The sequence below is a fragment of the Mastomys coucha genome, unplaced genomic scaffold (assembly GCF_008632895.1).
Source record: "Mastomys coucha isolate ucsf_1 unplaced genomic scaffold, UCSF_Mcou_1 pScaffold7, whole genome shotgun sequence".
NCBI classification, from domain to species: Eukaryota; Metazoa; Chordata; class Mammalia; order Rodentia; family Muridae; genus Mastomys; species Mastomys coucha.
In genome coordinates, this window is record NW_022196913.1 from 30,676,106 (window position 1) to 30,688,554 (window position 12,449).

The window sequence follows — 12,449 nt, forward strand, 5'->3', positions numbered from 1 at the left end:
ACTGAAGAATGGATACAGAAAATATGGTACATTAACACAATGGAATTATAGTCAGTTATTAAAATCAAAGCCATTTATGAATTTTGCTGCCAAAAGTATGGACCTTGATAATATCATCCTGAGTCAGGTACCCAGTTCCAAAGGACAAACATCATATTTACTAACTTGTAAGTGGATATTAGCCATAAAACATAGGGTATTCATGCTATGCTCCACAGACCCAAAGAAGCTAAGGTCACAAGCAAGGATGCTTGAATCTCCCCTAGAAAGGGGGATAAAATAGTTATAAGAGGCAGATGGAGAGAAGAAACTGGATGGGAGAAGGGATATGGTAGAGAATTGGGGGCTGGGGGAGGTGGTTCAGAATCAAGTAAGGGGAACACAGGAGAGATGGCCAGATGGTTATGAGAATGAATGGATATCTGCAACTGACAGGGGTAGGGAGGGGGGACATTTCCTGGATGAGACAAAGATAAAAAAGAATAAAAAGGCACCCATGAATCAAAGGGGGTGACCTTAGCTGTGACTCATACCATTAGGAATATAGAAGAGGCCACCCTCTATAGCCAGGCAGGAAACATTCTCAGTGGAGCGCTAAGAACCCATTACATAATTCTTACATTTCAGTGTGTCTTTCAAAGTACCATCCATCTTTTTCTGACTTCTAATTTACATTCAACAAAAATTTGAAATCAATCGTGTGTGTGTGTATGTGTGTGTGTATGTGTGTGTGTGTGTGTGTGTGTGTGTGTGTGTGTGTGTGTGCATGTTTGTAAATCAGTGTGTTCCCTACAGTTACAATATTGGAAAAGTGATGATAAAACATGTATTTCTATTTAAAGACAATGGAAGTTAAAGATATATAAGGTGTTTGGTCTGTATGTTTAAGTTGGTTATAATTTATAGATTTCCTTCTTCTGTACCATTGAACAAGCTACCATTGAAAGACTGGTATTCTATTCTAGTTATTTGTAATAAAATGGTATTGATTGATATGCTTTGGACTCCTAAGCAGTGTTAATATAAATTTTCTCAAAACACTAAATATGTAATAGCCATATAGATCTCATTTGAAAAATTTATAGTCTCTATAGATACAAATGGCCTATTTGGCATTATACCAAAGCAAGTCCCAGCTCTGACAGCCTGCTCTTCCTGATTGATGGCATTAAAAGTTGTCATCATCAGGTCCTCAAAAAGGTTTCCTAGATTGGTCTTTTCCATCACCAGAGCTAAATATATATATCTAAGTATATATGTACTAAAACCTCCCTTCAACCTTCTCTGGAGCTCTGAGGTAGACAAAACCCTGTGTGTTTTCTTGGCCTTGAATGGTATGTGAAATAACTATTGCTCGTGTGATGAACAAATCCATTTTTGCATAATGGTAAGGTTCATCTTGCTCACCAGAACAAAGCCATTACTTTCTTGAGTTTTAGTACAGATAGTTTTCAGTGAAAACAATCTCATACAACACCACTGTGGGTTAAAGCAGCTCCTCCTCCTCTTCATTGCCTCTATAAGATGTGCTATGACTTACATTGCACCTTTTTCTAGATCTCCTTACCTGTGTCCTCTTATCAAAATCTCAGGTGGTAACTTTTCTTGGAAACAAAATCAATATACATCAGTGAGTTCAGATGAGGATATACTGTATTATATTGAGATAGGAATATCTTCTTATTCTATTCCAATAAGGATGTTGTTCATATGAAAAGCAAAGATTTGGGCATAGGTCCTAACTCAGGGAGCCTAAAATTGCATAGACGACAAAGTAATATTCTCAAACTGAGAAAGGAGTCTTCTCAGAGGCTTCATCATGAGTCTCTACTACCTCCTACATTCTGTACAACCTAAACTGTGAGATAGAAAAGTCTGATTTATTATCATCATTATTATTTTGTGACTATACATGTGTGTGTGGTGGAAGCCTCTCACACGGCACAATGTACACATGGGTATCAGAGGGAAGTACTGTAGAGTTGGTTCTCTCTTTCCATGTCATGTGCTGTATTAGGGTTCTCTAAATGAACAGAACTGATGGAGTGACTATACATGGCAAAAGAGGATTTATTAGATTGGATTGCACTATATGGTACAGGTGGCCAAACATTGGCTACTTCATACCAAAGAGGTCAGCAGTCTATACCTCTCACTAAAAATCTGACAGACTTGTGAAGTGCCACTGGTCTCCTGTCTACATTGGAAGCCTGGAGAAATTGAATCTAGTGTCAGTGGAAAATGTGGTAGCCACACCATAATGGAACTTGACAGAAATCATGGAGGCAAGCATACAAAGTTTCTTTAGGTCCCTTTATTTGTTGTGCCAATCAGTGTCATTGCCTACATTTTGGGTGTGTAGTCCTACTTTCAGGTAACCTGAGTCAAGTAGTCTCTCACAGATATGTCCATTGGTACTCATTTCAGTTGTGTCAGGTCAGTTTAGTTCAATTGTCAAGCAAGAGTAGACATCACACTTAGGTTCTGGGGCATCAAACTCAGATGGAAAGACTTGTAGGGATAATGTTTTGTTTTGTTTTGTTTTGTGTTTCCACTAAACCAATTTGTCATCCCAAAATGTCTATGTTTTAGGAACTCTGTTTTGATGGAATTTTATTATAACAGCCCTAGAAAACTCATATAGAAATCTATGAGCAGATGTCAACTCCATCTGCTCACTGTAGATACACAGACATATACATACATAGTGTATGACAGAACAAATGATATGGTACAAGAAGTAATATATGCTTAGGAAGAGTAACAACGTTATTTTATAAAAATACTTTTGTTTTGTGACTTAAAACATTAAAATTATGGGTTCAAACTATGAAATAAAACCATATAATAAATATGATAAAATTATATGTAAATGATATCCCAAAATTAGCTACCCACGTAAATTCTAGGACTTGGTTAGATTTCCTGTGGCCCTTGTATGCATAAATACATTGTTACTCATTTTTAGTATGACTATATATTATCAAAGACTCAAATAGGAACTCTCTGGCATATGATCCTTTGAGTGTTCATAATTGCCTATAAATCCACGTTATACCACTTCTGTGTTTATTACTATGGATTCAGTCTGCTATAAGATATGCCAGTGCAGTGTGTGCTTGCCTAAATATGCATGCACAGACAAGCAGGTGCATGTGCTTAAAAATCTAGAAATATGCTAATAGTATGGTTGCTGGAACAGATTGTAGTCACACTATCCACCCAAGCCACAAGTCACAGGGCTATATGCTACATAGTATATAAAGCTGATTTATCCCAGTGCATATCATCATACATGGAATATATAACTGTTTTATTTGATTTTCTGTTTGACTGTCTCATTAGACTTTCATAGAATGGAGGGACTTGGGAGTGTGTTCAGCAAAGGGCAAATAATAAAGACTTACTTAAAGTAGTTCAGGTTGATGAATACGTTCTTTTCTTAAAACCCTACATGCATTTCTTATTTGTCTCATTACTATCACCTGATGCTAGACAAGAAGCAGCTACAGGGTGAAAGTTTGTTTTGGCCCACCACCCAAGGCACATAACACAGATGATCTGGCAGGGAGACTGTGGAAACAGGATTGGTTCGCATTTGTGTCAGCTGGAGCTTGAGCGCATCTGGATGGATCAGGAGCAGAGAAGGTAATGCTGGGGCTCATGTGGCTTTCTCCCTTGTACCCTTTTTAATTCTTTGGATAGGGCTAGTCTTCCCATCTCAGTTAATCCTCTCAGAGAGATGAAACATCTTCACAGATGTACCCAGGGCTGTATCTCTTAGGCGACTCTAAACCTGGTCAGGTTGACAAGGAAGATAAATCATCTTCCCTCATTGGTCATTGTGTATTCATAATTTTTTCCATTGCTAAACACATATACTAAGGAAATCAGTGTAAATAACTATAACACATTGGCAGAAATACAGTCAGGGAGGATGGGCTAGATATGCTTTTAATAGATACATACATTTCTGTTGCTCTTTAGAAATTTAGAGTCCTCCTTTGTCCTAACACAGACCGAAGGATAAGTTGTTTAACATGTTTATATGGAAGAAACGGATGTTAGAGAAATTAAGTGTCAAAATGCATTCATTTACTATCTAGAAAGCCAGCCTTTTCTATTATCATTATAATATCGTAAATTTTCAATGAATACATATGTTTCTGAATTATATATTGAAATAAATTTATAATGCAGTCTTTTCATTAGCTTCATATTACTAAAATTATCGGGCCCAAAATATTTCTAGTAATAAAGACTAATTGCATCTAACACACTAAAGTATGTGGCTGCCCTTGGTGAGCTCTGGATTGGTTTCATGTGCCATCTCCCAATCTTAAGTACATGATGTGGCTGCCGGGGAAACCAGAAACTGCAGCGAGGTGTCATCAGTTTGGAACTAAGAGTTTTCTGTTGAATATTAAAGGTGTTTCAAGGGAATGATCAGTTTTGCTTCTGAACAATAACAAGAAATACCGCAACATGAGGGTGTGTGTGTGTGTGTGTGTGTGTGTGAGAGAGAGAGAGAGAGAGAGAGAGAGAGACAGAGACAGAGACAGAGACAGAGACAGAGAGACAGAGAGAGACAGAAAGACAGAGAGACAGAGAGAGGGACAGAGAGAGGGACAGGGAGAGAGGGAGAGAACCTGTTTACTTATAGCATTCTGTTTGGTTTTATTAAAGAACCAACATCCCTGGTGTTCTATACTGAAAGAAAGAAAGTGAAAAATGACTGAGTTCTGCATTTCCACGGCTCTAACGACTTATACTAATATATTCCTTTATCTAAATACTGATTTCTATTTAAAATTCAGCATGCAGGGATATTATGAATTCCAGTACAATGGATTCCAAATAATTGCTCTTTAGAAATGATGAATAGCTGTTTAAGAACATGAACACTGATAAGAACATGCTGCTCCTCACTAAACAATAGGCCCTCCACATTTACTGTGTCATGTATCCCAGAAATTAGTTTATTAGTTTTTATTGAATATAAAAGCCCAAGAGGATGACAGAGGTTAAATGACCCTTTCCTGAGAGCCCCAAACTTATTTCCTAAAATGTTTTTTGTTGCTTATGTGTGTGATTAAGAAGAGCAATGGCGACAGCATGCCTAAGCAGAGGCCGGCCCACAGAATGTGTCTTATTCTTTGTGTTCATTTGATTAGTGTGTGCAACCCAAAATGAAATGTGTCCAAGGTGGTTACAATGACCAACGGTTTCCAAAGCATGAATGTGAAGTTGTTTTGGAATTCTCTGCTATGTGTCACCTCATAACATCACAGAGGTTACAGGGACATCTTCCTTTAAGATGCAGTAAAATCATCTAAATCAAATAGATATTGTTCATCTCTCTTATGTAGCACTGGCCTGTGAGGGATGTCTTTATTTTTATATTCTTTCCCTTATTAGAGTACATGGTTTTTATACACTGGTCAGAAATGACATCCTGCTAGTCATGGCCAAAGTAGGAACAATAAAAATCCCATCATGTGAAAGTAATGTAAAATTTGTTTTTTGACAGCTAAAATTTTCTGTACTGGCAAGAAATTTTATTTCATAAATTTCATCAAATTTCATTTGGAGTGGTTGTGTTTAATTAAAATAAACATTCATTGATGTGGGGGAAGAACAAAGTTTTAAACTAAGTTATGACAAATGACACAAAGTCAAACAAAATCAACTGTTATTGACTCTATTAGTAAGATGTCCCTTCAGCACAGTTGATTCTATGCCTTTACCTTTCAAAAACAACAACAACAACAACAACAACAAAACAAAAACAAGAAATCTATGGAAAAATTACCTGCGTTCATCACAAAGTGGAAAAACAGTCTTCTATTGGAACTACAGCGTGGTGCAAAATTTACAAGATATCTTGTTCCCTGTGGGATGATTTATAATGTCATTGTTCTCAGGGTAGTATTTTATATTTAGAATTATCTATGTATGTTATATGTAGCTTTATATATGGAGTGCTCTATTTATATAGATAAACACATATAAATCAGGAAAACAACAGAGAAATTTCCAACTTATTCCCAGCATACTCTCCAAAAAATATAGATTAAACATTAAAAACCCATTTCCCACCTCATCTCTGCCATCAATATTAATAAGATTCAAGCTCTGTTCAGGAAAGAAATGCTGGTAGGGGCAAAAATGTGAAGAACCATGAAAGCCAAGTTACTATGGTTGTTTAAAAATGAGTAGCACTGTTGTACTGGCCCCAAAGTCTCAACTAGGAGTAAACCCAAAGCAGAGAAAACAGTCTTATATATTACAGCTACTGGGTAAGTCGACTTTTAATTACTCTTCATATTCCTGTATAAGTCTTGGGGGGATGGGCATTATTTAATTTTTTCTAGCAGTTGGTGGGGCCCTTTTTCTCCAGGACCGTTTCGTCTTCCTTTGGGTTTGCTGTTCTCCTTCTACCCATGGGTCCCAGGGAAGAACAGCTCCTCTATGTGCAAGCCATCCTGCTCATTGCTGGCCTTTGCTGCAGTACAAGTTAGGTTTTATGGTCTGATGACAGGTTTTCTGAAACCAGACAGTTTCTGAAAAGATGGTCTATTTGCATAAGCAATGCCATCCCAGGAGGTCTACTGAAAACACAATCAAAACTCACTCCAGCAAACCCTCCTGATCACCTCTTTTTTTCCCTCAGCTAACACCTCCTAAAGTTACCATCTGTATGCTAAAATGTCTTTGAAAGATTCCTCCTCTTCATTCCTTATGTGAACAACCTTCTCAAATAATCCAAAAATATATTTTAGTTTCCCACTTAGTCTGAATTGAATCCACAAATAGACTGTGTACGTACAATGACGATAACATTGTAGTCCTAAATAAAGTAGGAACCAGTTTTATAATCAGCTGACCAGAGCCTCCATTCCCCTCGTCTTCAGAGCTTCCCAAGAATGCATATTCCAGGCAGGAACTTTCCATCAGTGGTCCCCGAAGCACTGGGGATTGTAGCGGGTGATGCACAGTGCCTTTACCTTAAATCCTTCCTACAGTTACCCACCCACAGAAATAGGCAAATCTATGGGGCTAGGTGTAAAAGAGGCTAGAGCAAGCAGGCAACATGCATATATAGAATACCAAGAAGGGCTTATTAAGCAAGTCACATCACAGACAAAGCCTACCTGGGCTTCTAACCATATTAAAGCAAATCCAGCCTCAAAATGGTCCTTTAGAGCTGTACTAAGAATTTATCATATCATAAAGATCCTTTGACTATAAATGTCTGCCTTGACAAGCAGTAAGGACCTGCTCTCCTATCTGAAATCATGGCTACAATTTGGTTTCACTCTCTTGTGCTTCATGGAAACAGTAAATGTTACGACCTACTGGATACTGGGCAACAGTAGAAATTCTTCCAACAACTTTTCCCATCTATTTCTTTTGTCTGGTATTTAAAAATATTTAAAATTTTACTTGCCTCCTGGATTGTCCAGTCTAGAGTGCTCCTTGTCTCTCCTTAAAAATGTCATGTTTGGCCTTTAAATATGATTTTCCATAAAAAGTAGATGACGTTTTAGAGACATAATGGTTCCCAGACCTGTGGCAGGAATGGGTGGAATATGACTATTAACAAGAAAAGAAGACATGTATTTCTTAATTAATTAAATAAATAAATAATGTACAGTTTCACCATATACCCTAGGCTGCCTTTGAACACTCAGAAATCCCACCTCAGCATCAATTATGCTGGAATTACAGATATGTACCACAACAACAGTGTATTCTACATTCTTTAGACATATAGTTATTTTCTTTTGTCTTCAAGAAATTATGTATGTTTTTATACTCTTATTTTTTTGAAAGTCTAAGGTGATACATTAACAAATCTTTATCTTAAATCAAACCTTTAAAATAGTCTTCTGTGTTCAAGAGTTGGCTCAGTTGATCAAGTATCTGCTGAGTAAGCATGACGACCTGAGTTCAAATTTCCCAAATGCATATAAAAGCCTAGCACCTGGTGAGGGAAGGAGACTGATCAGAGATGGGTAGATTCTGGATTTCACTGGCCAGCTGGTTAAACGGACCCCTTATTGAGCTCCAGGCTCACAGAGAGATCCTGTCTCAAAAATATAGAGTAAAAAGCAATCAGGAAAAAACATCTAACACTCATGTCTGATCCCTGCCACATAGAAGCATATCTACAGGCCCTCACACATACACTATGTACTATGTTCAGGACTCTCTGGGATGCAGAGCAAGGGTCCACATTTAAGTAAAAGGGAAAGAGAGACAAGACCCCTCTGTCCTGACAGTTAGTCAGTGAATGTGTAGAATCTGAGTGAGAGGAAGTAGAATGGGAACAAGAAGACATTGAAGTGTCCGTTAGTTATGGTTCATTGCCCATCAAGCAGAGAATGTGAGGGAACTAGACCCAGAAATTTCTACAGTGTTCTTTTACCTGAGCTAAAGTCAGTCAGCCAGACATGCTTCTGTGTGTGAAATTGTGCTCTCCCTCCATATCTCTGGCCACTTTCTCTTATCTGCTCTCAACTCTTTAAGGAATGTGGTGATTATGGCTTTTGCCAAGGTTTCCATTTCTTTAAGGAGAAATAAAGATAACATGAATCTGGTTGAGGGCATCAGGGAAATCTGAGTAGCAAGACTCCATGATAAGAGATCCCTTCTATAAAGGCACCGCAATAAAAATCTACCATGTGTGCTGATTCCAGAGAGGAAGCCTTCAGTCACAGAAGGGTTCAAACAGGGACTGAAAAGCAAGTGTGGACTTGTGGATAAATCATTTGTGCCAAGGTCCTGTGGTTTTAACCTGCTTCTTCATCTCACTTTGTATGAGTTATGCTTGGATCTCTTTGCCTGGTAAATACTGAAAGAGCACAGATATAGAAAGACACGTGGGGTTACTAGCTTTACAGTTTACCACCACTAGCCAGTCCAGAATACAAAGAAAGTGCCCCTACCTTGTGACATTAAAATACTCATTGTGTACAATCTATCTTTCTTAGCTGCAAGTCAAAGACTCAGAAGTCTTTTATTACTATGTCATAAAAAAACCTGAGTCAAATGTAGGTGTCATCTCATCAATGTTTGGGAATTCCATGATTAGTTTCACCATGTTTACTCTCTCAAGCAATGAGGCTGCCTTCTTTTTAGTCCTCCATAACCATAAAGTAGAACCTACATCTCTTGGGGATTTTGAACAATATGCCTCTCACTTAAACATGCTGTTTCAACTCTAATTATCTGAGCAAACTGTCAAGTTAGCATCTTTTCTGTGGGAACCAAGCCAGCAAACTGAGCCATGCCCTTGAGGCTCTCCAGACTTCAAGATCTTGAGATTCTTGTTGTGGCATTAATGGATTTTTTTTCCCCAGTGGAGTTACTGGAAAAGGAAAGGCAGCTTCATCTATGAAGACTTGAGGATTTGTACTTGGTGCCATTCTGGCTGGTTAGGTTTTCTTAAAGTGTGATATGTATTTCAATGGAAGAAAATTTGGTCCCTACATTCAGGGGGAGAAAACCTTGTTACTCAGCAGGACCCATTCTCTGAATCAACTGTTTGGAATCCAGCTGTTGACTGCTGATCCAGCTCATGCTGTTTTCTCTTTCCTTACCTCCGCTGATGCTGAGTCTCATCATCCTACCAGTTATGTTTTCAGGACTTCTTTTCAGACTAAGGAGGGAGGGAGTACTGACTCAGTTCATGCAGAAGTTGCCTATGCATCCCGACCCAACCAAAACTTAGCCCAGTGCTCATGCACTGGGGGAAACTAAATTTGGGGTGTTATTGTTCTTCTCACTTCTGGTAGTGTGGCTAAATCTACTCTTTGAACACCTCTAAACATGATCTATCATGTCCGATCACAGACTAATTCCTCCAGGGTCCAGTATTAGTGTTCTAGTGCAACAATCAACTCAACCACATCTCTTGGCTATAGAAACAAATCTGTGTCATTTTTTTTTTTTTTTTGGTCTGTCTTAGACCTTTGCCAGCTTTTCTGAGAAAAATCCTCTCACCTGATGGTCAAAATATCTAGTGTTCATTGGGTGTTCAGTGTTCCTAATTGCAGGTATCTGATGATATTGAGTAGTGAAATGCCTTTTGACTGAAAAAGATTCCAATCTACTCCCTGGTCACATTGTAGCCTTTAGCTAAAGGAGAGAACAATTTAATCATTGGAAACAACTGTCTCTAACAATAGGATTATTCATCTTAGGTACATCTTGAGTGAAGATCCCAGGAGCCAGAGATCATATAGACATTTTCTCAAAGTTCAAGCAGCTGCCTTCTGAGATAATCTTTCTTTCTCTAATAAGAAACTGGATCACTCTCACTGGTACACTGCCTTGGAGAAAGCATGGCTTGGTAACATTGTGTAAGTTTTTCTCTACTGCACTATTAACAACTAATGAGTTGAGTTTGGACATAATCGAAACAAAAAGAGATGATATTGTATGTGCCCAGGTACAGACTCAAGCATTCAAGTTTCATGACAGAAAAGAAAAACAACCCACCAACCAATCGGCAACATGAAAAATGGCATCTTGGTTTTCAGTGATGTAGGAGACAGAGAGTCAATAATGGTGTGTTGATTTTCAAAAATTTCCAATAGAGCCTTCTTCCTAAAGGAAGATGTCTTTATGTAGATCTCAACGGCTTATGTGTTTGTGTCCCAAATGCTACCAGTTTTCTGGTCTATCCTCCCTATGAGAGAATACTTAGTGAGGCTCAGACCTTTATCCACACATGCAAAAGGTCATAATGCATCTCTGTGTCTTTCTCTGGACACTCTTTGTCACTTCATTTTCAGTTATGTCACCTAGGTGGTAGCATGCATAGGCACATCTGGGGCAGACTGGGCCAAGTCATTCAAAGAGCAGGCGCTAAAACAGGTCCCTGAAGAGATTTAGGGTCCTGCAAAAACATCTAGAATGCCAGTGTTGGTTGAGTTTTATCAGTGTGCCCAATGCGTTTCAGCTAAGAGACAGAGAATATACTTTTATCATCCTAAAGTGACAATGAGTGTTCTTAAATTTGAACTGTTTGTGTAGAAAGAGAAAGTAAAGCTGCCTGTTCCTTCATAGCTAAAATATTAATTTTCCAGAGTACACAATCTGAAGCCTCCTGAGTTCAGTTATATTGATTAACTATACAAGTGTGCCCTGGAAGGAGCCCATATTAGCTCCAACTCATTGTCAAGGATGTTTAAAGGATGTTCAGTGAAGGGAGAGTCTAGGTAATCCTTAGCATGTCGTATATTTTGTACCTGGATGGTTGTTTCCAGTCTAGAAGATGTCACCTCAGAAATGAGCCAATCTGAGTTTCAAAGGTATGTTCTGAAATTCCTTGTGGTTTATTTGCTGAATTTGGACACACAAATAATACTGGGAACTCTGACCAAGGCTAAAGTTGAACCAGTTTAATCCTGTTGATTAGAGTCCTGTTGATAGCTCTAATTTCATACTAGACAAAATGAACAAATGGCAGACCAGTTTTTGGCAATCTGCTCTTTGTGATCCTGAATTAAATTTCATGTTTATACTATTCTTTACCAGAAGACAAAATATCAAAGAATAAGACATGGAAATGGGAGAGACAAAGATAAAAAAAATTGCAAAGTATTTAAAAGTATATACTAAGATATTGATTCATATAAATACAGCATGCTGCTTAACATGTAGTTTGTGGCTTTATATATGTGTCTATAAGCAGATAATTGCATAAAGGATAATTGCATAAGGATGCTTGTGTACACAACAAATGAGTTGAATAAATGTCAGAATCAAATTAGCATGCAATTACTTACTCAGCATTTTTTTCTTTTAGATATTTTCTTTATTTACATGTAAATTTCTCCATTCCCAGTTTCCCCTCCAAAAAACAAAGAAACAAACAAAAACAACCAAAACAAACCCCTGTTGCCTCCCACTTCCCCATGCCTTCCACCTCGCCCTCTCCCACTTTCTGGCCCTGGCATTCCCCTACACTGGGGCACAGAACTTTCACAGGGCCGAGGTCCTCTTCTCCTATTGATTGAAATTGCAATCCTCTACTATACACATGCTGCCTGAACAATCAGACCCCTCCATGTGCAGCCTTTGGTTGGTGGTTGAGACCCTGGGAGCTCTGAGGGTACTACTTAGTTCATATTGTTGTTCGTCCCAAGGGGCTGCAAACCCCTCAGCTCCGCTGGTCCTTTCTCTAACTCCTTCACTGGGGACCCTGTAATCAGTTCGATGGATGGCTGTGAGCCTCTACATCTGTGTTAGCCGGGTACTGTCAGAGCTTCTCAAGAGATAGCTATATTTAGGCTGGCTTGCCCTTCCTTCAGTCCCTGCTCCATAGTTAATCTCTGCAACTCCTTCCGTGGGTATTTGGTTGCTCTTTTAAAGAAAGAATGAAATGTCCACCTTTTGGTCTTCCTTCTTCTTGAGTTCCTTGTGAAATGTGGGTTGTT

At 38.5% G+C, this 12,449-nt stretch overlaps 1 long non-coding RNA gene across 1 annotated transcript; it reads right to left on the minus strand.

Annotated features, from left to right (window-relative positions):
• Positions 1-7,502: 7,502 nt before the first annotated feature.
• Positions 7,503-10,656, minus strand: LOC116082803. Its single transcript, XR_004115440.1, has 3 exons — positions 10,507-10,656; positions 7,878-7,987; positions 7,503-7,570 (listed from the first exon to the last, which is right to left on the minus strand). It is a non-coding gene; the product is annotated as an uncharacterized LOC116082803 (long non-coding RNA).
• Between the last annotated feature and the right edge of the window lie 1,793 nt (positions 10,657-12,449).